Raw genomic sequence first — 26,449 nt, 5'->3', positions numbered from 1 at the left:
CTTTGATGCTCCCAATGCTTTAATTTCATGTTTTATACTTAGGAGAGCATAGGAAAGTGAAAGGAACGAGAAATGGGCCAAAAATGGAGAAAATAGACCAAAGTACGAAATCAACACGGCCTAGACCTCCTCACACCGGCAGACCACATGGCCGTGTCAATTTGGCAGGCTCGAGCACGGCCTGAAGTAATCGCACACAGGCGTGTCCCTGCCAAGCCCAAGTTGAGTCCAATTTGGAAAAGGCTAATTTTGAGGGCTCTTAGGCATTCCAAAGCCTATAAAAACATCCTAGAGGAGGAAGAAAAGGGACACACAGAATAGGGAGCAAGGAATTACTCCAAGGAAGCCGATTGATCCATCTTAGAAGCCGGATTCACCATCAAGACTGAAGATCTCTCCTCAATTTCCCCTTCAGGATTTTTGGGATTTCTTTATGTTTTGTATTCTTTATTATTCTGAGATGTTTTCTTATTTAGTTATGAACTAAAACCCCTAAATACCTAAGGGGAATGAAACCTAAGACGAATCTTGTTATTATTTTCTGAATTGTATGATAAATATTTAACTTGTTCTTAATTATGTGTTCTTAATTTTTGTTTTGATATCCCAGGATACTGATTCAAGATAAACTCTTATTCAGAGGAGGAATAGACCCTGTCTAAGAGTACATTTGTCATAATTAAGCGGAGTTGTTTGCGCGCCTAGACATAGGGTGACAAGATTTTGCCGGATTAGGGTGAAACCTAATAAGGGGATCCATAGATCGAGTTAATGCAACCCTAGGGTGTTAATTAGAGAAAGGTCTCAATTATTCAATCTAGGCATTAGACGTTATTAGTCTTGAATAGGGATAATAGCATAACTTAGGGATCTCTACAGAATAAGTTAAATGAATAAATCGTCCGATTCGGAGCCAGAATAACAAGTACAGTCTAGGTGGATTTTTCCTTAGGTATTGCCTTAATTCAATCGATTTTCCCAAAAGCAATTCCCCAATTCCATTCTCTGTGAATTCTTAGTTTAGATAATTAGTTAGTTAAAACAAAAACCTATTTATTCTTAGGCTAGATAATAAAAGGCAGTCATTACTAGTACTTTTAGTTCCTTTGGGTTCGACAATCTGGTCTTGCTAAAACTATACTACTGTTCGATAGGTACACTTGCCTACATCGCGATAATAGTTAGTTTCAAGAACGATTAATTATAAATATTTAAAACCTATCACGAAATCATGCGATCAAGTTTTTGGCGCCACTGTCGGGGAACTAAGATATTAGGAACGCTCAATTTTTATTACTTTAGCCATTTATTTTTCTTGCAATTTAATTTAATTTAATTTATTATTATTTATTATTTACTTTCTTCTTTCTCTTGGTAGGTTTTTATAGTTTATGACTACAAGAAACCTGTCAGGACTATTACTTTTTGATGAAGAAATCGATCGCACAGTTCGCAGAAATCAAAGAGAAATAAGGCGAAGCTTAAGATACACAGAGAATGAGCAACAGAACGATACTCAACCCCCAACCGAAGAGATGGCTGAAAACCAAGACAATCAGCTACCTCCTACAATTGCGGTTAATCAAAATCTGGCTCTACGCACTATGTATGATTAGGCTAAACCTTCTTTAACAGGAACTGAATCGAGCATAGTTAGACCTGCTGTAGCTGCAAATACTTTTGAACTAAAACCTAACACTATTCAAATGATACAACAATTTGTTCAGTTTGATGGTTTGCAGGATGAGAATCCCAACGCTCATTTAGGAAACTTCTTAGAACTATGCGATACATTAAAAATTAATGGTGTTTCTGATGATGCCATTCGTCTTTGGTTATTCCCTTTTTCATTGAAAAACAAAGCTAAACAGTGGTTGAACTAATTACCACGAAGGTCAATCACTGCTTGGGAACAAATGCCCGAAAAATTTCTATTAAAATATTTTTCTTCGGCTAAAACGGCTAAATTACGTAATGATATCTCTTCATTTGTGCAGATGGACTTAGAAACTCTTTACGATGCATGGGAGAGATACAAAGACTTACTGAGAAGGTGCCCTCACCATGGGTTACCGCTTTGGTTACAGGTTCAAACGTTCCATAATGGCCTGAATCCTTCGACTCGAAAAATGGTTGACACAGCTGCTGGCGGAACCATCAATAATAAAACACCTGAATATGCCTATCAGTTTATAGAGGAATGTTACTGAATAACTATCAGTGGCAAGTCATGAGGACTAAGCCAACTAAAACAGCAGGCGTTTATAATGCCGATTTGGTTACTATGCTGTCAAACCAGGTAGAACTTCTAAATAAAAAGATTGATGGTTTACTTGGTTCTACTCAGGTATATCCAGTAATGAGGTGCGAGACGAATGAAGGAGGAGCATGCACAGAGTATCAACCCTTTAACCCTAGCATCGAGGAGGAACAAGTCCAATATATGGGTAACAATAACTCTCGATCCCAAAATAACCTATATAGTAACACTTACAATGCAGGTTGGAGGAACCACCCCAATTTCTCATGGGACGGTCAAGGAAATCAAAGACCACAACATCCTCCGGGTTTTCAACAACCACCCTATCAATAGGAAAAGAAGCCAAATCTTAAAGAGATACTCTCAAAGTTTATATCGGTGTCAGAAACTCGGTTTTAGAACACCGAGACAACACTTAAAAATCAACAAGCGTCGATCCAAGAGCTCGAAACTCAGATAGGCCAGTTGTCCAAACTGACTTCGGAAAGACCACTAGGAAGTTTACTTAGTAACACCAAATCAAAAGAGCATGTAGAAGCAGTTACACTAAGGAGTGGGAAAGTGTTAATGGAATTTGAAAAGAAGCTAACACAAGAAGTTGTGGTAAGCGAAGGGGGGAAGAAAAACCCGAAAATAGTGACAAACCAGTATCGAAGGAATATAAACCATCAGTTCCATACTCAGCAAAATTGAAAAAAGACCGCATTGATGCATAATTCGGTAAGTTTCTTGAACTTTTTAAGCAATTACATATCAACTTACCTTTTGTTGAAGCCATATCGCAGATGCCTACATACGCAAAATTTTTGAAGGAACTTCTAACAAATAAAAGGAAGTTCGATGACTTATCTACAGTAGAACTCAACGATGAGTGCTCAGCCATACTCCAAAACCAAACTAAAAGATCCAGGAAGTTTTACTATCCCTTGCTTAATTGGTAGTCTGAATGTTGAGAAAGCACTAGCTGATTTAGGCGCTAGCATTAATTTGATGCCATATAAAATGTTAAAAAAAATTGGTCTTGGGGAACCTAAACATACTAGGATGAGTATTCAATTAGCCGACATATCTGTTAAATATCCTAGGGGTACTATAGAAGACGTACTTGTGAAGGTAGATAAATTCATATTTCCTGTTGAGTTTGTTGTGATTGACATGGATGAAGATGTGAAAGTGTCATTAATTTTAGGGCGCCCATTTTTAGCCACTACCAAGGCTGTAATCGATATGGGTGATGGTAAATTGGTACTTAGAGTAGGTGATGAGGAGATTATCTTTAAAATTTACGATGCTATGATGTTCTCTAGGGAACAAGATGATTCATGTTATTTTATTGACTCTATTGATGAAACTACTCAAGACTCTTTGCAGGAAATTGTACAGAAGGAGACGACGGAACTGTATCTAGCTCAAGAAGAGGGAGATAGATGATGAACCTAATGAACATTCTTCAAGACAAGTAGAATATGAGGGCATTAAGGTAAACGATGAACTTAAGAAAAAACCCTCTATTGAGGAGCCTCCCAAACTGGAACTTAAACAATTACCAAACCATTTGGAATACGCATTCCTTGGAAATAATTCTACATTACCAGTTATTATTGCTTCTAACTTGCAACCCAAGGAGAAAGAGGAATTAATCCAAGTATTAAAGGAACATAAAAAGGCCATAGCTTGGAAAATTTCTGACATTAAAGGAATCAGCCCTTCTTTTTGCACCCATAAAATTTTGATGGAAGATGAATACAAACCCCAACATGAAGGAAGTTGTTAAACCCGAGGTAATTAAACTTCTAGATGCTGGAATTATTTATCCTATTTCTGAAAGCTCTTGGGTAAGTCCAGTACAGGTTGTCCCTAAGAAAGGAGGCATGACGGTTGTGACCGACGAGAAGAATGAATTAATCCCAATAAGGACAGTCATAGGATGGAGAGTTTGTATTGACTACAGCCAGTACAGGTTGTCCCTAAGAAAGGACGCATGACGGTTGTGACCGACGAGAAGAATGAATCAATCCCAATAAGGACAGTCATAGAATGGAGAGTTTGTATTGACAACAGGAAACTAAATGATGCCACAAGAAAAGATCACTTCTTCTTGCCATTCATTGACCAAATGTTGGAAAGATTATCCGGGCACATGTACTACTGCTTTCTAGACAGACTCTCTGGTTACTTTCAAATCCCAATAGCTCCTGAAGATCAAGAAAAAATGATATTCATATGCCCATATGGTACGTTTGCTTATCGTAGAATGCCTTTTGAATTATGTAATGCTCCTGCTACTTATCAGTGCTATATGATGGCCATCTTTGACGAACTCATGGAAGATATCATGGAAGTATTTATGGATAATTTCTCGGTATTTGGTAACTCTTTCCATCTCTGCCTTAAAAATTTAAAACGAGTTTTAATAATATGTAAGAAAACGAACCTTGTCCTTAACTGGGAGAAATGTCACTTCATGGTTCAAGAAGGTATTGTATTAGTGCATAAAATTTCTAGTAAAAGGATTGAAGTGGACAAATCTAAAATAGAAACAATTGAAAAATTACCCCCTCCTAGTTCAATTAAGGCTATTAGAAGGTTTTTTGGACCTGTTGGTTTTTATAGAAGATTTATTAAGGACTTTTCTAAAATAGCTAAGCCTTTGACTAAATTGCTAGAAAAAGATATACCTTTTAATTTCAATCAGGAGTGTTTAGAAGTATTTAATACTTTAAAGGATAAGTTAATTAATGCTCCAATCATAATTGCACCTGATTGGAACTTACCATTTGAATTAATGTGTGATGCGAGTGATTTTGCAGTAGGTGCAGTATTGGGACAACGAAGAGACAAGCATTTTCAACCTATCTATTATGCTAGAAAAACTTTGACAACCGCACAAGAGAATTATACTACTACGGAAAAAGAATTGCTAGTTGTGGTTTTTACATTTGATAAATTTCGATCATATCTCATATTGTCTAAAGTTGTTGTTTACACTGACCATTCCGCCCTTCGCTACCTTTTAACTAAAACTGATGCAAAATCTCGACTCATTCGATGGATTCTCCTATTGTAGGAATTTGACTTGGAAATTCAGGATAAGAAAGGAGCTAAAAATCTCGCGCCTGATCATCTGTCTAGGCTTGAGAACTCCAATACCAAAGAACTAGATGAAGTTGAAATAAATGATTTGTTTCCTGAAGAACAATTTTTCACTATATCTGACTCTGAGGTACCTTAGTTTGCAGACATCACGAATTTTTTAGCCACTAACATTATCCCAAAAGGGTTAACACATCAGCAAAAGAAGCAATTCTTAAATGATGTGAAAAGCTACTTTTGGGATGACCTCTTTCTTTTTCGCAGATGTACAGATCAAGTCATTAGAAGATGCGTTACAAGATCAGAAACATCAAAAATACTGGAACATTGCCACTCAGGGCCAACTGGAGGACACTATAGTGGAACTAAGATCGCACATAAAATACTTGAATCAGGTTTTTACTGGCCCTCATTATTCAAAGACGCTAACAGGTACGTTACTTCATGTGAAAAATGCCAACGGACAGGTAACATATCTAAACGTGATGAAATGCCTCAAAACTATGTGCTTTCATGTAAAATATTTGATGTTTGCGGTATCAATTTCATGGGCTCATTCCCCAGTTCATTTGGGAATAAATACATCTTAGTAGCTGTTGATTATATGTCCAAATAGGTGAAAGCCCAAGCTCTACCTACTAATGATGCTAGAGTGGTAGTACATTTCCTTAACAAACTCTTTTCGAGATTTGGAACACCTAGAACAATTATCAGTGACAGGGGCACTCTTTTTGTAATACCCAATATGAAAAAACTCTTAAGAAATACGGAGTTCATCATAGAACAACCATCCCATACCATCCTCAAACTAATGGACAAGTTGAAGTGACAAACCGAGAAATCAAATAGATCCTTGAAAAACAGTAGAATCAAACAGAAAATATTGGGTAATGAAAGAAGATGATGCCTTATGGGCTTACAGAATTGCTTTTAAGACCCCCATAGGGACATCACCATACAGACTTGTTTATGGAAAAAGTTGTCATTTACCATTCGAACTAGAGCATAAAGCTTTTTGGGCTATTAAATTTCTAAACCTTGATCCCGAACTTGCAGGAAAAAATAGGTTGATACAGCTAAACGAACTTGATGAGTGGCGAGCCAATGCATACGAAAACTCACGCCTATACAAGGAAGCAACAAAGCGGCGCCATGACACTCGTTTAAAGCAACAAAATAGTTTGAAGTTGGAGATCTTGTCCTCCTATACAACTCAAGACTCAAATTGTTTCCTGGGAAACTTAAATCACGATGGTCAGGACCTTTCGTAATTCAATCTGTTCTGCCATATGGCACAATAGAGGTAAGTCACCCATCAGATGGTACTTTCAAAGTAAATGGACATCGTCTGTAGCACCCCAAACCCGGCCTAGAAGTTATGGCCGGATCCGGCATGCCACATCAAAAACGTAAAAAAAAAATCATTCTAAGTCCAAAAAATCGTACTTGATGTTCAAAAGATTAATTCATTAAGGGTTAAAGTGAATGGAAGCTGTGCACCAGGTAGGAAACCGGAAAAGAGGTGGTGAGTCCATCGGACTGCTTAAGTACCAAGTTCCCTTCGGATCCAATCCTAGACATGCATACCGCCATTGCCACACCTTAACGTCATGGATATTTCTAGGAAACCGATTCGATTAAGTCATTTTTAGGAAAAGTGATTAATTTTGGAAAATACTTTCATTGCGGAAGCTTTATTTGTTGTCGTGTTATTTTGAAATCAATTGTTGTTTTTGAAAACACGCCCTAAAGCTATCCAATTTCAACAGTTAAAATAAGTAATACCTATCTTAGTAATACATATTAAAACCATCAAAAATAATTAAGCGGCCTTATTACATTTAAAAACCCAAAACTTCAAACGTAAATAAAAGGATGTCCAGTTCACCAGAAGAAAATCAAACTTTCAGAACGGGTGGCCACTCCGAATTCCCTCACAGCTCCAAGCCCACTATGGTTGGGGATTTCCTGCGTGGATGAAAATAAAAGGGGTGAGTTTGGGGAAACTCAGTGTGTAAGGAAAACCCATTCAAAGCCCAAGTCAGCTCAAGCCTATTGGGCCTAAGCCCATTCAGGTAACAGTGGTACTGGACCAGAGCCCTTTTCAGATTACAATAAACTGGGCCTTAGCCCCTTATTCAGATAACAGTATGGCCCATAGGCCCATTTCAAAATACATGCAACATCAATAACATATGCAAGCCCATTTGGGGAGACTACTCAACCCACCAACCACTACACTCCACCCGTACTAGCCCTACACTCCATGTGGGGAATAGCTCAACCCACCCAGCCCAACACTCCACAGTTGCAGCCTTGCTGCTCAGTTAACAGTAAATTGAGGCAAAGCCTCCAGTACGTGGACAAGCCACTTTCAGTACTTCCTCCGTCAATATCCCAATCCCATGCATCAGATAATAACAACATAGCATGCAGTAAATAACAACAGTCAAACATGCATTTAGGTCAATTTAACCCTAGGGGTATTTCGGTAATTTATCTACTAGGGGTAGAACTGTAAATTTTCCACTTTTAAAGGTATTTCAATAATTTATCTATTTTAGGGTTTTTCATGCATCTTCCTACCTTTCACGTACTAACAAAATCACTACCGAGGGTTCTTACCGAATTGGGCCCATTGGCCCATCATTCCAATTTTGGCCCATTAAGCCCAAAAATATCGAGGGCATAGAAATCATGTACTTTGCAGTCCAAACATTGCAGCTTACCAAAAACATTAATCGATTTACCTCACGAGCATTCGCACACTCGCAAATCTACAAAATACCGGTTTTCGGCATTTCAGCTTTTCGACTTTTGCCGATCTAGACTAAGAAAGAAGGTGTTAGTTACACACCTGTTTGCGACGATATGCTGACGAGATCTACACACGAACTGCCTACAATTGGATTACTAACACATTAATCTAACTATTCAAATACGAACTACGTATTAACCCCTTGCAATATTCGGCCAACCACACCTACAGATCTTAGTAAGCTTATAAGAAAACAATAAGCAACTCATTAACAAATTTTTGTCAATGTTTACCACATAATCATAATTTCACTGCAAGCTGTCTTCCTGAACAACGGTCACTAAATTATTTATAACTGGAGCTACGAAACTCCAAATCAAGTGACGTTAATTTTCCATGAAAATAGACTCAAATATCTTCTATCCATAAAATTTTCAGAATTTTTGGTATGACCAATCAATACCAGATTTTTCTTAAAGTTTCCCATGTTTCACTGTTTGACTAATCTGACCACTCTTCATTACGAATCAAATTTCTCATTGTACAGAATTCAAAATATGTTCTTGTTTATTTCATTTGAAACTAGACTCAACAAGCTTTAATTACATAATTTATTCAGCTTCTAATTCATCTCCCACAATTTATGGTGATTTTCCAAAGTCATGTTATTGCTGCTGTCCCAAGCAGATTTATTACCAAATTCACTCTTTCACACATAACTTCATGCATGTTATTTAAACATGTATATCACCAATCAATCATCACATATCTATGCGTTTACTTAAGTATAGTCTCTATTTCATCATTTTAAAGCACAACATGTTAGCCGATTTTTCCCCTTAGCATCTAAGGCACATGCATGCTCATTTGTTTGGCTCAACTTCACCTATCTTCCATTTTTCATCAAAAGAACATGAAACAACAACCATTTCCTTCATTTTAATTCATGACCAAATGCTCACAACACAACCAAAAACCAAAATATGCTTCAAGAGTTAAGGTAGAATCAAGAAGAACTCATGAACATCAAGATAGAAGCAAACTACCATGAACTTACCTTCCATTTTCTTCCCCAAGTGACCGAACATTCAAGAGCTTTCTCCTCTCCTTTCTCTTCTCTTACTTTAGGCTATGATGAACAAAGATGGACAAAACTTTGTTCTTTTCACCCCTTTTCTTTTAATAAAATATCATATTTCATCCATTTAATTCTTTAATACAAAAGACATGAAATTCCAATCATGGAGCATTTACCTAACCCATTATCATGGAACATCTACCTAACCCATTATCATGGAACATCTACCTAACCCATTATCAATTCGTATCAATTTGTACCATAAATTATGGATATCAAGTGCACATTTTGTCTACAACAACATGATGGCTGGCCACTTCATGTAAAATGGGAGGTTTGTCATGCAAATCCTCCTATTTTGCACTCCTATTTATTTGGCCACTTCAATTTAGCCTATAGCATTTTCAAACATTTTCACATAGGTCCTATTTCATAATTTCACTCACAAATGACAAAATCAAAGCATGAAATTTTGCCAACATTCACAGAATTCCCGAAAATTGGGGTGTTACATTGTCTCAAATTTTATAACGGTGAGAATTTTAAAGATGATGGAGAGGAGCTACGACTCCAAAAACTGCCCTGAATAAACCAATAAGGTAACAGTCGAGCTTAGACTATAAACAAGTGCTTCTCGGGAGGCAACTCTAGTACTAAATGTTTTAAGTTATTTAAATTTCAATTTTTAAACATCTAGGTCACTAACAGAATCTTTGAAGCATAGGTTCCCAACTCCACATGGCCTATCATACGACTGTGCTTAAGGCTGTGTGACCAACACAGATGGAAACACGGCCGTGCGATACGGCCATGCAAAAATAGGGTAAAAGTTATCTTTTCCAACACGGGATGCGATAAGTGGCCACGGGGGTGCAACATGGCCATGGTCAAATCTGCCAAACGAACACGGGTGTGAGACACGCCCGTGTCTAGCACCCGAGGACAACACTCTCAAAATGACACAGGCGTGCGAAGACCTACACGACCATGGGGGAAGCGAACCATATCACACATGATCGTGTAACATGATCATGAAGACACATGGCCTATACACACGGGCGTGCCCGAAGGCCGTGTGGCAACATCTCACTTCGCGACAAACACAGGCGGGACACGATCCACACGGGCGTGTGAACCAGCCGTGCCACTTGAAAAATTAGATTATCTATCTTATTTTATTTTATTTTTATTTTATTAATTTTTGAATATTCTTTTGTTTTTAAACACGGCTTATCTTTACGATTACTATCAAATTATTCCCCCAATTCTCCTTTTGTCCTTCAGAATCATGTTTGTCCTCCAGATTTATTTCCAACAACTCGCTCTCGCTAATCCAGGAATTCCATCCATTTTTAACTCAGGAAGTTTCATTTCTCTCCCTATCTTATTTTTATATTCCTATGTCTATCTTTGTTCATTGAGGGCAATGTACATCTTAAGTGTGGGAGGTATTCATTTCATTATCAGAAAAATCCCTAAATGACTGCCTTGTTCTCTTGAAAAGCTCTCATATCATATTTAGGATAAATTTTGGTTGATTTATGATTTTGATTGATATATCTTTAATTAAAACATAGGCATTTATGCATTGATTACTTAAACTTTAAAACATTAGAGAATTAAGCATGATAAGTTGATTTTTAAGATTTTAAAATCATAGATTGTTTCCCCAAGTCTAGGTATTATCTTGAATTGGAATTCACGAGTTTAAACATCAAAAAGCCATAATTTTTGTGAGATTTTTGAGCCTTTTGAGCATCTATTAATTCTTTCATGCTCACTTTTATTATTGCTTTGAGTGTGTCAGTATTGAACTGTAATTCTAGAACTTGCCTGATTATGCATGTCAAGACCACACTATTTGAGTTGATATGTCAAAATGATAGAGGCACTTAGGATTAACCCACTCATGCCATGAAAAACCTACCTCCACGATTAACCCCTAGTAAACCCCCTTGAGCCTAACAAACCATTTCTTGTATTACCCTTAATATTAACCCTTAACCCATTATTATTGAAATCCCCTAAATTAATCTCTATTTTTGTCGAGATTTGAGTTGAATAAATTGCTTAGCTATGTCTTGTTCTTAATAGTTAGTCTATGTTATTTAACTTGTTCTAAAAAAATGTATACATATTAGTAGTGATCTTCTTTTTGTAAGCTTCAGTATTTAAATTTCATATTCTGAGAAGAAGCTCTGTTGTACGCAAGTGATATTAAATCTTTTTCTAGTTAAGTGATTTTTCAATTCAATCTCGATTCTAAACCTTTCTTTCAGCTTGTGACCACACCCCCTAACCAAGCCTCATTACAACCCTCTAAAGACCTTTTGATTGATGTATCATCTTAAATTATACTGGTGGAGATTTTATTTTCATGCAAGCCTATGGTAATGACTTTTCATTATTGACTATTGAGTGCTTCAATTATTATCCTTAAACACCTAGAATGATTTGAGTGAATCTTTAGTGAGGATGTGGAACTCTGTGACATTCTGAATCAAAGGTAATTACTTAGATGAGGGGAGACACCTTGTTTGCATGATTAAATACTCAATTTGGAATGTTTGAAACTTTTATGATTTTTTATTTGAATTCTCAATGTATGATTACCTATGGATTATTTTGAGATATTTTCGATAGAGATTATAAGTTGAGAAAGATTTAGTTTGATTATGAGTTGAGGATTTTGCTTGAGGACAAGCAAATGCTTAAGTGTGGGGGTATTTCATAAACCGTAATATAAACATATTTTTACCCCATGCTTAAGCATTTTATGGATGATTTTCCCTTAGAATTGGTGAATTCGATGCTCCTAATGCTTTAATTTCATGTTTTTTACTTAGGAGAGTGTAGGAGAGCGAAAAGAACGAGAAACAGGCTAAAAACAAAGAAAATGGGCCAAAGTATGAAATCAACACGGCCTAGACCTCCTCACACGGGCAGACCACACGGCTGTGTCAATTTGGCAGGCTCGAGCACGGCCTGAAGTAATCACACACGAGCGTGTCACACAGGCGTGTCCCTGCCGAGCCCAAGTTGAGTCCAATTCGAAAAAGGCTAATTTTGAGGGCTCTTAGGCATTCCAAAGCCTATAAATACACCCTAGTGGAGGAAGAAAAGGGACACACAGAATAGGGAGTAAGGAATTACTCTAAGGAAGTCGATTGATCCATCTTAGAAGACGGATTCACCATCAAGACTGAAGATCTCTCCTCAATTTCCCCTTTAGGAGTTTTGAGTTTTCTTTATGTTTTTTATTATTTATTATTCTGAGATGTTTTCTTATTTATTTATGAACTAAAACCCCTAAATACCTAAGGGGAATGAAACCTAAGATGAATCTTGTTATTATTTTCTGAATTGTATGATAAATATTTAACTTGTTCTTAATTATGTGTTCTTAATTCTTGTTTTGATATCCCAGGATACTGATTCAAGATAAGCTATTATTCAGAGGAGGAATAGACCCTGTCTAAGAGTACATTTGTCATAATTAAGCGGAGTTGTTTGCGCGCCTAGACATAGGGTGACAAGATTTTACTGGATTAAGGTGAAACCTAATAAGGGGATCCATAAATCGAGTTAATGCAACCCTAGGGTGTTAATTAAAGAAAGGTCTCAATTATTCAATCTAGGTATTAGACGTTATTAGTCTTGAATAAGGATAATAACAAAACTTAGTGATCTCCATGGAACAAGTTAAATGAAAAAATCGTCTGATTCGGAACCAGAATAACAAGTACAGTTTAGGTGGATTTTTCTTTAGGTATTGTCTTAATTCAATCGATTTTCCCAAAAGCAATTCCTCAATTCCATTCTCTGTGAATTCTTAGTTTAGATAATTAGTTAGTTAAAACAAAAACCTCTTTATTCTTAGGCTAGATAATAAAAAGATAGTCATTACTAGTACTTTTAGTTCCTTTGGGTTCGACAATCTAGTCTTGCTAAAACTATACTACTGTTCGATAGGTACACTTGCCTACATCATTATAATAGTTAGTTTCAAGAACGATTAATTATAAATATTTAAAACCTATCACGAAATCACGCGATCAGTTACAAAGTGACTTAGTGTGACGTTCATGCTTCTGCTATGTCAGAGGCTTCGTTAGTGGATCAACAATGTTGTCATATGTTGGTACTTTGCATATTTCTACATCTCCTCGATCAATGATTTCTCAAATAAGATGGAAAGGTCTAAGTATATGTTTGGACCGCTAGTGAGATTTGGGTTGTTTTACTTGTTCAATGGCTCCGTTTTGTCACAACAAAGTTCTATAGCATCTAATATGATAGACACAACCCGTAGTTCAAATATGAACTTCTTGATCCAAACAAACTCTTTTGCAGCCTTACTTGTTGCAATATACTCGGCCTTAGTTGTAGAATCAGCTGTTGTGTCTTACTTCGAACTTTTCCAGCTCATCCTATTAAGGCAAAACACAAAACCTGGTTGTGATTGTGAATCATCCTTGTTGGTTTGGAAGTTAGCATCAGTATAACCTTTTACACTTAGCTTTCTTCACCTTCATATATAAGGAATGTATCCTTAAAACCATGACGTGTTTATTTAACTACGTGATTTTTCAGTCGTGATAATCATACAATTTAAAACAGTCTTAAATGCTTAAAAACTCCTTAAACTCATTGTTTTCAGCCTTAAACTTGACATTTTTTGTCCTTGCATAAAAAAATGACGTGTTTACTTCAAACAGAAACCTAATTTAGGTAAAGTATCGTTTATTCCAATCAGGAAACCAATTTGTTTCTCTCCATTGTTCTCTTTATCAAAAAAGGAAATTGATTTGTGTTCTGACTTCTAAGAGAGTTTATTCAAAATTTCAATCGGGAGAGAGTACTATTAATTTGAATCGAGTAATATCAATCTTAATAATCATCTATTCACTAACACCACATAAAGGAAGACTTTTTGGTAATTGAATATAGCACTTAATTTTAAATAAAATTCATTTATCATATGGGATGTTGCATATGAACATAACTTAAAGGAGGAAGATGCATTCTTCAAATCTGTTGAGTATGACTCCTATTTCAAGTCAAATTTGAGAAATAATCTTTCAGTTAGACTCTGTTTACTTGTTTCAATCAAACACTGATTAGTTTAGATTATTTTATTATTATTTGACCTATAAATTTAGCCTATAAATAGACCCTTTTACAACCTTAGAAAATACACCCATTAGATATTAGAACTCATAACACATTTAGAGAATTTTGTGTTTACGTTTTGAGGGTTCTTTGCTTTTGGGTTTTTGGGGTTTAGTTTTTATCTCCATCTTTTGTACTCTTGGTTCTTTTGCCATTATAGTAAAATTATATTTTCTCGTGGTTTTTTATCCTCTTTGGAGGGATTTTTCCACGTTAAATTTGTGTGTTCAATTTCTCAATTTATTCCGCTATTTTTTCTTGTTGCTTAATTGGGTCGATCCTAACAAGTGGTATCAAAGCTTTCTTAAAATGTTATTTGGACTGAACTTTGGAAACTGTGGATTTTATTTCTGAATGTTTTTAACGTAACTTAAATTACTATCTTGGAATCCTAAATTGTTAAACGGTTAAGTTCGAATTTAGCAAACTGTGTTCGGAAAGAGATCATAACAATTCTTTTTGTAAAATTGTTTTTAGATCACTTCGGTGGTCAATGTGACCTCCAAGATTCGGCCGAAATTTCTAGGCCGGGTTTTGGGGTGTTACAATTTCATAGTTTTTCATTAGTAACTTATTATTTTTCTTAGCCACTAAAAGGTATGAGATCGTTCGAAAATATTGTTAAATTCATTTTCACAATATTGCTACTGCAGGAGCACATTAGATATTTCAATCATATAGTGTAATGTATTCCTTTGGGGAATATATATAATACAGAAACATGAGTATCTCATGTTATTTATATATGTGGTTTTAATGTAGAACATATGAATGTTTTATTCAACATATATCTTATTGATTTGTAAAATAATATTATATTTTATAAAATTTTGCATCACAATGAGTTAAAATATAAGCTCTTAAAGAGCTTTTTACAGTTTGATGCAATATTAGCTCTTCAGGAGCATATAATCATTTTATTGTGTAACCTTAATGAATGCTTAATTTATTTTAAATATAATTTTATTTATTCATATAAAAATAAAATGAAATAAAACATATATTAAACGTAATAAATCATAAATTCATATCACTAGTAAATCATTGTGGTTAGATAATATATATTTTTTATATCATACCATAACAAAATCCAAAATATTATAATGTTAAATTAAAATAACTTTACAGCTACAAAAGTTTAAACATAAACATTTTCTAACCTTCACCTCTTATGACATGATTTTATCTCAAATTTTACAATGATATGAAATTATTACAGACAGGGTGAATATCCCAAGGTTCATGACAAGTAAGTATTTTTACTCCCATCCCGCAATAATCATATATCTTAATCAAAATCAAAATTAAACCAATCAATTCTATTAAAAATAAAAAAAATATTTATCCCCACATAAAAATCTCAATAACTAAATGCGTGAAGGGTTTTATAAATTCATAGAGATACTAATAGTGAATTATAAAAATTGAACTTTTTAATAGAAATCAAATCAAATTTCAAAAGAAGTTGATTAGATTGACTTATGTTACCATGGATGTGAAGTAGTGATTATAAACATCCTTCATAATGAAGAAAAAGAGATCATCCCCAAGCAAATATCAAAAAGCAAACTTTGAGAGTGAATCTTACTTCTCGATTTCATATAGATAATGGTATCAAATCTTTCACCATCCTTAAGAACAAAAAGTAAAATAAATTAATCAAAACAATGATAACGTATAATGAAAGAAGAATGAAAAATAATAATCAAATATGAAACATTAAATAAAAGAAACTTCTTGTAAAAATTTTGCATCTTGCCGTCAAAGATATTGAAAATCATGAAGGATAAATTTGATCATCGATAAAATTGAACTATCACTTTGAGCAAGATCGTGCTGATATCGTGTTATAAAATAAAGAGAGATGGAGAGAATAAAGAACAAAGAAAATATGAAAGCAATAGAGAATGTACTTTATTGATCAAAAGGGATGATTACAATACTTCATCAGAGTGTCTATTTATAGGCATAAGAAGTATAAAAGAAGTAGAGATCTAATTTTAATAACTATTAGAATTTAAAGTATATTAAAACTTTATCTTGATTATTATAGACATCCATTTAATAAGATATTCATAACAAAAACAAGCTATCACACGATTATGAATTATTAACAATTTAAACACATAAAAACCAACACAACGGTTTTATTAATTATGAATTATTAACTTTAAATTACTATTATGAATTATTTTATAATATGTAATAAATTTGGATATGATATAAAAAAATTTCTTTAATTGGAATCACCCTGGCAAAAAAATAAAATACACTAAAAATCCTATCACAAGGGTATGTGTGTAAAAATAAAAAATTTAGGGTATAAATGTGTGTTTTAAAACAACATATAATAAATAATGAAATATATTGTTTGAAATAAGTAATAATAATAGCATATTTCATATGAACAATGTTAAAAAAAAAGAATAAATTTGTTTATCATTATGTTGCCATTAATCTTGAGTTGGTGTCGAGTTAACTTGTGACACCAACTCAATTAAATACATTAATATATATATATAATTGATGGATGTAATAAAGTGTGCATAATAAAATTGAAATGTATAAAAATTTCAAAATATTGCTTTAGTTGAGTGACAAATTAAAAGTTTTACTAATGCAATTTATTTGAATTCAAATCCCATCATATGCAAATTTTTATTGATTTTTAAAATAAAAAAATTAAATTACCCTAAAATAATATAACTTATTTTAATTAAGGAATATTGTTTTCATAATTTCTCTATCCAAATTGGTGATTCGATTGAAAAGTACACCAACTCAATAAAACATTTAATAAATAGTATAGATGATAAATTGACAATATAAAAATAATAATTAAGCACAATATAAAATAAGACAAATATAATATATATATATATATATACAAACAGGGTAATATATAAATAAAATAAATTATTACTGTGTAAAAAGTATATAAATTTAAAAAATAATAAAATAAACATGAGTACACAAGTTTTCTCTTTCTTTTCTTACTTTACCTTTCAATAATTTTTTTCTTTCTTTGTTTCTAAAACACCTTGAGTATCATTGCTTAGTTATCTCTAAACATAAACATTCAAATTTGAAATTAAAAAAGATGAAATTGAGTGCTGCATTTACTTTTAGTAATTTTAAAATGTTTTATTAAGATTCATCTTTCACAATCCACAAGCAATCAATTTTAAAATGTTTGTTCTATTCTTTTTAATGTTTATTTTTAATATTTTATTATAATTTTATGAGGCTTTTATCTGCTCCTTAACCTTATTTGTAGAGTTTATTCCTCTAACAATGTATCAAATATTTTTTTCTATATTTAATATATTAATATTTATGTTTAATGTATTGATAATATATGAATTTATATATTATTAATGAATAAAAATATGACACATCATTAAATTTGTAATAAATTGAAATAGAACAGCCCACAAGCTAGAGAAAGAATCTTGGGCATTCTATTTTTTATTTTATTTTGAGTTAATTGGAATTTAAATTTATAGAAGTGGATTTATTTGGAACTTTTGAATAAAATCGAGAGTGTAATGTAGTTTTAAAATTAAATTAAATTTTGATTTAGTTTTAGTTTTAGAATTAACATTAAAAAGTTAGTTGTTTTTAAGGGATTGAATTTTGTTTTTCAAATATTCTTTTTAAATTAGAATTTATTTGGTTTTTTTTCTCAATTGAATTGAATATTCAATTATTAATTTTAAATTAATTTTACTTTGTTTTTCTTAATTTTAAATTAATTTTACTTTGTTTTTCAAAATTTTGGTATGGGAGTGGCGAATATTTAAACATCCAGGTATGGGTCTTTGGCATGAAAAGGAAAAGAAAAAAAATAATTAGAAATTTATTTTTAAAATAAAATAAAATATTTAAATTTTATAAATAAAATTTGATTTTGTTTTAAAACAAAATTTAATTATTATTGTGGGCTAATATGTAAAGCCATGTTAAAAATCAAGTCTGATCAAGTTCATATTTGAGTCTAAATTTTAAGCCCAAAAATTAGTGTGGGTTTTAAGTAGTAATTTTCGTTTGGGGTTAAAGTCCAAAGTTTGAATCAAAATCCAATATTTGAGTCCACATTGGTCTGAGGCCCCAGGCCCATCTTTTATGAAATTTCAAGTTAGGGTTTTGGAACCCTAAAGTGGTAGTCGCACGTGGGAAATTCCGGAAGTCAGAATGCATTAAACCGGTGTCTACTTTTATTTTTTATATATTAAAAAACAAAAAATAAAATATCGAAAATGAAAAATAAAAAACTGAAAGATAAGAAAATGTATTTCAAGAAACAGTCAATAGGCTTGAAAAATTGTATTATTATCAAGAGGATCACCAATAAAAGTAGTCCTAAGGGTCTTTGTTGGTTTAAATTCCAACAACTTCGATTAATCGACCTAAACTAGTATTTATCAAATTAATTGATTCTTTTAAACTCTTAACCGTTAAATTGAAACGAAATTTGTTCAAAAAAATTTTATTCGAATCGAACTTTTTTTGTTAATTCAGTTTGTTAATCGAATTAACCGAAATTTATATATTTTTTTGATTTTTGGTTAAAACAAGTATAAAACATTAAAAAAATTAACCGAATTAAAATATTTAATCACTACATAATTAAAAACACTACATAAGTCTTGAAATTAACACATAATTAAAATGTAAGTATTTAATATTCTCCATTTGTATCCATTTCTTCTCTCCAAAAGATCTTCATTTGCATTATACCTACAAAAATTATGTGCAAAAAATAAGCATATAATAGAAATATATGCATTTAAAAAAATCAAATAACATAAACAAATGAATATATTGTAAGTTAACAAGGATAGATAGTAAACATACCCTTCAACTCACGAAAGCTCATGAAAGGGTAGGTTCTGATGCATTCCAAGAAAAATCTAAACATTAAATTAATTAAATAGATTAATGCAAGAGTGATATGGTAAAAAAATTGAAACTATTAAAACGAAACAATAAATATACCATTTTCAATCTTTTCAAGCTCTTGGATTTATTTTCAATCTTTTTTATGTCTTCTTGTGATGATGATTTTTGAATCCAATATTGAGTACACACAAGAGTTTGTACAATTTTAGGAGTTAAGAACTCCTAAATCGATCAAACACACTCCCTCGATGCTAAATGCAGACTCTGAAGCAATCGTAGAAACCGATATAGCTAACACATCTTTGGCCATCTTTGAAAGAGTGGGAAATCTAGGGCTATTCACTTTCTACCACAATAAAATATTAAAATCTTCAACAAAATCCTCATTAGCGTCAACTATATATTTATCCAATTCAGATGTTTTATTCTCACCACCATTTTCCAAATCACGCTTCTTATACAAAGCTTGCATACGCCTTTTTATTTTTTGTTGTGGTTCACCAAGAGAAACATGTGTTGACACACTTGATTGACTACAAATACTATAAAGTGGAGGCTTATGCTCATCAAACAATTCATACAAAGCTTCCTTTAATTTTTGCATCATTTCACAAGTTTTTTCAGAACTAGACATTTCACTAAGTGCAAATTCAAGATACTTTAATTTTTGTCTAGGATCTAAAACACAAGCAACAAACATAAGCAAATTCATCTTATCAATATCACCCTAATACTTTCATACTTTTCTTTCATCTTCATGGCCATAACACTGAAATCAACATCAATATTTGATTAAGCATCTCGTAAAAGAATATCAATTTCAGAAAGCTCGTCAAAAAAATTATTGGACGTGACATATGAAGTGCCAGATATACGCAAAGTAACTTTATAAAAAGTGTTCTAAGAAATCCCTCAAGTTTCTAACACTAGTGCAATCATCCACACTGGGTCAACCCTTTCCCCTTTCAGGTTCAGCCCTAAAGTTTGTATCTTGCTCCTCAAATCTCTCAAAAGCTCTCTCAAAGTTTTGAATAGTGTCTAACATTAAGTAGGTTGAGTTCTACCTAGTACAAACATCACAAAACATCTTCTTGCACTCTATCTTTTCCATCACAACACACTCCTTCAGCTTTTATAATCTAGTTGGAAATTGTCTCACATATCTAACTGCCTCCTAACACGTTCAACAAATTTATTCATTTCCTTCGACAACAATCAAATTCACAATGCGTGTGATACATCTCATGTGAAGATATTTACCATTTTGAACTAAACCCCCTCGAGGGTTAAATTTCTTTCTCAAAAAACCAATAGCAACATCGTTTAAACTTGTATTATCAACAATAGCAATAAACAACTTATCAATCCCCCAATTCAACAAGCATTTCTCAATCATCATCTCAATGAACTTACCCTTATGACTGGAAATTGAACAAAAGTTTGAAATCTTTATATTCAATTTCAAATCGTTATCAATAAAATGAGAAGTGATACACAAATAATTAACTCTTTGCAAAGAAGTTCATGTGTCAGTAGTTGAGCAAACTTTAGAACAAGAACTTCTCAAAAGATGTTTTTATCTTAACCTTTTCATCTAAATACAACTGATAAACATCTCTAGTCATAGTAGTTCGTGAAAGAATATGAAACCTAGGACATGCCACGAACATAAATTTCCTAAAGCCTTCACTTTCAACAAACTTGATAGGTAATTCATCAATCACAATCATTTGTGGTAATCCATTCCTACACGCTTCTTGATCAAATCTCTAAGTTGAAAGATGCCCTTCCCCCCATTCAACTCCCATTCTAGGAAAAACTAGTTATCTTTCTTACATAAATTAATATGATATTTCAATGACCCTGTACCATTTTTTTTCATATCACAACAAAATTCTTTTTCACAATAATTACATTTAGCGTTACTTGCACCCTCACTATTAATAATCTTAGTGAAGTGAGACCAAACTTCTGACCTTTGAGGAGTAGCTTTCCTTTTCCTAATAGTCCACTTTGTTTGGCTTGAAGCTTCACCTACTGAATTTCCAGAATCTATCGAAGTAGGAGGTGTAACACTACCCTCAATAGATGTTGGCTCGGTGGACATTTTGCAAGAAAAAATATATAATAGATTAAAATACATTTATAATATTAAAATAAATGCAAAATTGAATGACCAAAACAAAATCATGAGCATAATTAGGTCAACATTTGAATAATTTAACCTAAATATTTATCATTTTGCTATTTGGAATTTTGGCCATTGATAATCAATTAATTTTGTCAACTTTACAAATTTTAGAGTCATGAAACTTAATAATCAATCACCTCATGTTTAGATATCTAGAGAGAAAAACAGTATCAACCATTGTTTAAACTTACACTTGAAGCCCTTGCACTCAAATTAAAGGCATTTTGATATCATAATAATTAACAAAAAAGAAGAAGAAGATAGGTAATAAATTTTTAAGGAATAATATGGAAGAAGCAGCAGTAAAAGCTAAGTAGTAATATTTTTGTTCTTATTTTTAGCTGATTTAATGACAAAGACAAAAAAGGTCCAAACAAACATATAGGGCTAACTCATCTAACTACAAACAATCCTACCACAATACCTACATTAAATGCACATAATTTATTTGCTTTTACCTTTTACAAACTTATTCATCTTCAGTAAAATCAATGTTTACTTTTTATCATTTTTATTCTTTTCCATTTAAAATTAACTTTCGATATTTTAATAATTTAAACTAGTAGCAAGCCAAATGACACAACTAAACAAAGTGCTCAAAATTCTTATATCATTATATTAACTTAGATGCTTGATTATTAATTCTCAAATTGATATGGGATAATATGGTTGGGTTATAATTTCTATCAAACATTACTTTATGTATACAATACATAAAGGATCTAAAATTATCTTTTCTTATTCTATTCCTCTTCTCTTTATAGAAAGAAGCTACCATTGTAACCCCCCAATAGCTAAAAGTAAGCATATCCCAAAGAAAAGAAATTTGTTCATCTTTAACGCCTAAGTCAAATAATATAATATACATTCCAAAGAAAAGGTACCATATGGGATTGATTCCCTTCACTACTTATTTAGGGTTTGGTCCCCTTCACAAAGAAATGCTACGAGTATGAAGGGGTGGAAAAATCGAATCTCAACTCTACAATTTCATCTCTCATAATATTATTGGTTTTTTTTTCTTACATTAGCATGCACCCTTTACCATTAGTATTGAAACATATATTACCCACTTATTAGTTAAAGAAGTAGGTGGTTGGTACTAAACAACCATGGACTTTTCACCCCCTAAGTCCTAATAACAAAGGCCTAAAGAAAAGATCTTTAACAAAACACACCCGAAAAATCCAAAATGAGCATCGACGGTGGTGAGTGAAGTCCAAATCAAAGGTGTGTTATTGTGATGGCCGATGGCAGATGAACGTCGAACGATGATGGTGACCTGGTGGACACCGGACGATTCACAGAGGTGATTGGAACTGGCAGTAGAGATTTTGAGAGATTTCAAATTAGGGATTTTGAATTTTGAGGGTTAGGAATTTCTCATTTATGTGCGTGATTTTTAGTTTTAGCTTTAGGATTTTTATTTTTATTTATTAAAATACTAAATTATTTGTTGCTTTTAGGATTATGTTAGACCTGCTCATAGGCTTAACCGCTCGGCCCGGCCCGACCCGACCCGAAGGTCTGCCCGAAAAGTGGGAGGATTTGGGCAAAAATATTGGTCTGAAAAATGGGCTTGGACAAAAAATAAAGCCTGTTTTAAAAATGGGCCAGGCCTCGGGTAAGACATTTTTTGCCTGAGTTCAGCCCGGCCAGGCCCGAATTCACTAAATGACAAAAAAATGCTATTTTTTTGTTATTCTAATGATATTTTCTTGTTGTTTTCTGCTTATTTTGCTACCATTTCACTATTATGTTGCTACTATTTTATTATTATTGTTTGGATATTTTATAACACTTGCTTTATTGTTAATTTTGTTATTATTTTAGAGACATTTTATTGTTAAGTTGCATCTATCTTAGTGTTATTTAAGTATACATATTTTTTAAAATTTATTTTCAATTTGTTCAGAAATATTTATTTTAATGTTTTTAGTTTGTTTTATGTATTATATATATTTAAAAAATATGTAAAAAATAAAAAAATATAAAAAAATAATATGGGTGGGACGAGTCGAGCCCGGGTTTTAGCATTTTTATCCGGACTAAGCTTGGGCAATTTTTTAGGCCCATTTTTTGGGCTAGGCCAAGCCTGTGCATAGCAAACGAGCCTAAATTTTTACTAGGACTTGGCTTAAACCTAGCCCGGCCCATGATCACCTCTAGATTGGGTTGGGTTGGGTTTATATTAGGTAGGACTTAGAAGTGTTCGGGCTGGGTCGGTGGTTGGGGCCTAGGTTTGGGTAGGTAGTGGGCTAATACTTACATATTATAATATTATTTATTAATTTTGGTTAATTCAGTTAATTAATCGATTTCAAACTGAATTAATTGTTAACCAAATTTCCAAAAAATTTATTAACCGATCCCTGACCAAATTAATTCAGTTAACAGACCGATTAACCAAATTAATTCAGTTCGGTTGGTTAAATCAGTTTTACCTAAAATTTGCACACCCCTACCTAGAATTAATAAGTATATCAATGGTATACTTATGTTGAGAATGTGGATACCAAATGTATTTTGAGCAACTTCAAAGCTAAGGCAAAATTTGAGATTCCCTAAATATTTGATTTTAAATGTGATTTAATGACTTTGGTAATCTCATTGGAATCATTACTTATCATGATTGCATTATCAACATAAATGATCAAGGAAATGAAAGAAGCACTCTGATTTTTCATAAGCAGTGAATAATTAGTTGAAGATTGACAATAACCAAGTGAAATAAAAGCATATGTAAGCTCAAAGAACCACTTTCTACTAGCTTGTTTGAGGCTATATTAAATTTTTTTTTTTTTTGCAATTTGCAAACTTGATTTGGAATAGTGGAATTGACCTTGGAGATAAGATTAGAGGTAAGCAAAACTTGATTCGATTGGAAAAAAATTAAAAAATTCAAATGTCGTGTTAATCGAATCGAGTTATTCGAGTCAAATTGAATAAGTAGTTCGAGTTTTGAGTTCAAACCGAGTTGAATTTTACAATTCAAATAACTCGAATAATTCAAATAGTAGATTGGTGTAAATACCTTTTTGGTCCTTGTCCCATTGACCCTATGCTTAACGTTGAATACAATTACAACCAATTGGTGACTTACCAGATGGTAAACAGTAAACGATTCAAGTGTTATTTTATTCTAGAGCAATAATATTAGCTACATAGCTTCTTTGTATTGATTATGTTTAATAGCTTAGGCATAGGTTTTGGGTTCAAAGGAAACAAATATAGTAAGTGAATAATGTAAATGAGAGGAAAACAAATTACTATAAGAAAAAAACATAAGTCATATGATAGAAAGTACTTGATGAAAGAAGATTGGTAGTACCTTTGGTAAAATAGAAATGACAGTCCTGCAAGTATGTTAAGGGTTTGCGTGATCTTTAAGAGTGTCTAGGTTAGGGCATGGCTAAAGATCTAATGCCCCAAAATTTTTAGTACAACATCTGTTATTGTTCCAAGATTGTGTTTAGTGAAATTTGAGGAAACTATGGAAAAGAGTTAGATAAATAGAGATCTTAAAGAATTAATATGATATTGGAGATGAAACTTAATGTAAAAAATTATGAATGGGAACATGTGGAAAAATGACCAAATCACAAATACTAAAAGTTGGAAGACTAAAATGGAATATGAAGAATTTGGAAAAGGAATAACTTGGAGTATGAATTAGTATGATGAAAATCTTGTTTGGACTAAATGTGAAAAGATTGGAAAGTATAGGGATCAAATTGTAGTTTTTTCATTTTCACTATAGAAAGGGTATAAACGTAATTTTTCAGCACTTGTGGACACATATTAAAGAGTAAATGTGATTTTTGAAGTTTGAGTTTTATAAGTGCCAAGGTGTTGTGAGGAAAGTATAATTAAAGGTTAAAAAAAAGAGACTAAAGTGCATTTTTTTTGGAATAAAGGCATTTTGGTCATTTCATATGAAATGTGTTGAAAACATTTTTTGTTAAGATATTAGATAATTTAGGTTATATTTTATCCATTGGATGTTTTTCCAGCTTGGAGATTGAATGTGGACCACACAATTTATATACTTTGACTTGGACTTAGACCATCTAACTTGATTTTAATTTTTAAATGTCTTAAAAAGAGAAAATGGATGATTTTCAACCCCATCAGTACTTACCGGTCAACCCTTTCTTTTTCACTATGGGAGAACTTTTAGTTTTTTTCCTTAACATTTTTTTCAAATTAAGTTATTTTCAAATACCCAAACATTGATTTCTCACTAAAATCACTTAACAGAACACATACTAAACTCATTTATGCCACCATTTTCTTCATCCAAGTTTAGGGCTTCATGGGTTTAATGAGAAAAGTTGAATATAGAGTAAAAGCTTCAAATAAGGCAAGAAATGGTGTTTGCATGATTTCCACTTTTGATATGTGGGGGTTTTTGTTATATGAAATGTACATAAGCTTATGTATTAATATTTTCACTATATTATGATTTTTGAGAAAAGAAAAGATGAAAAGTAAGCTTCTAAGCGAGTTTAAAGAAGGATTGAAGTGTTAGAAAGCTTAGTTTTGAGCTTTAGTTCTTCCAAGAGGTAAATACCCTTGGATTTCTTGACTTACCTTTAATAACATAATTATGTGTTTAGATAATTACTAAAATAAATTAATTAAGAAATTAATTATGTGTTTATGTAAATACCTTTGCTATTGTACCTCAATTTTAGTAATTTATGCCTAAATGTTATAGTTTTTGTAATAACATTAGAAATGTTTTGAAAAGTGCTTTAAGACCTCAAGAATAATGATATAAATATGTGAATTGTAAAAATGTTTTTTTTTGGTTAAAAAACATCCATTCTTCCTTATTCGAAAGATAACGTTCAAAACCTTGTTTTATGTTTTGGACATATCCACACACCTTTTAAATAATTTGAAATGATTCTAATTTATATCTAAGCCCTTTATAATGTTGCAAATTGTTTAAGGAATTTTGACTAAGAATGTAAAATTGATGTTTCTATT

At 32.5% G+C, this 26,449-nt stretch overlaps 1 non-coding gene across 1 annotated transcript; it reads right to left on the bottom strand.

Moving 5' to 3' along the window:
• Positions 1 to 1,964: 1,964 nt before the first annotated feature.
• On the bottom strand, positions 1,965 to 2,071 carry LOC121209207 (small nucleolar RNA R71). The gene has a single exon (XR_005904324.1). It is a non-coding gene; the product is annotated as a small nucleolar RNA R71 (small nucleolar RNA).
• Between the last annotated feature and the right edge of the window lie 24,378 nt (positions 2,072 to 26,449).

This window comes from Gossypium hirsutum, chromosome A10 (assembly GCF_007990345.1).
Source record: "Gossypium hirsutum isolate 1008001.06 chromosome A10, Gossypium_hirsutum_v2.1, whole genome shotgun sequence".
Lineage (NCBI taxonomy): Eukaryota > Viridiplantae > Streptophyta > Magnoliopsida > Malvales > Malvaceae > Gossypium > Gossypium hirsutum.
Note: the sequence above shows the minus strand (reverse complement) of the source record. Positions and strands in the feature narration are given on the sequence as shown.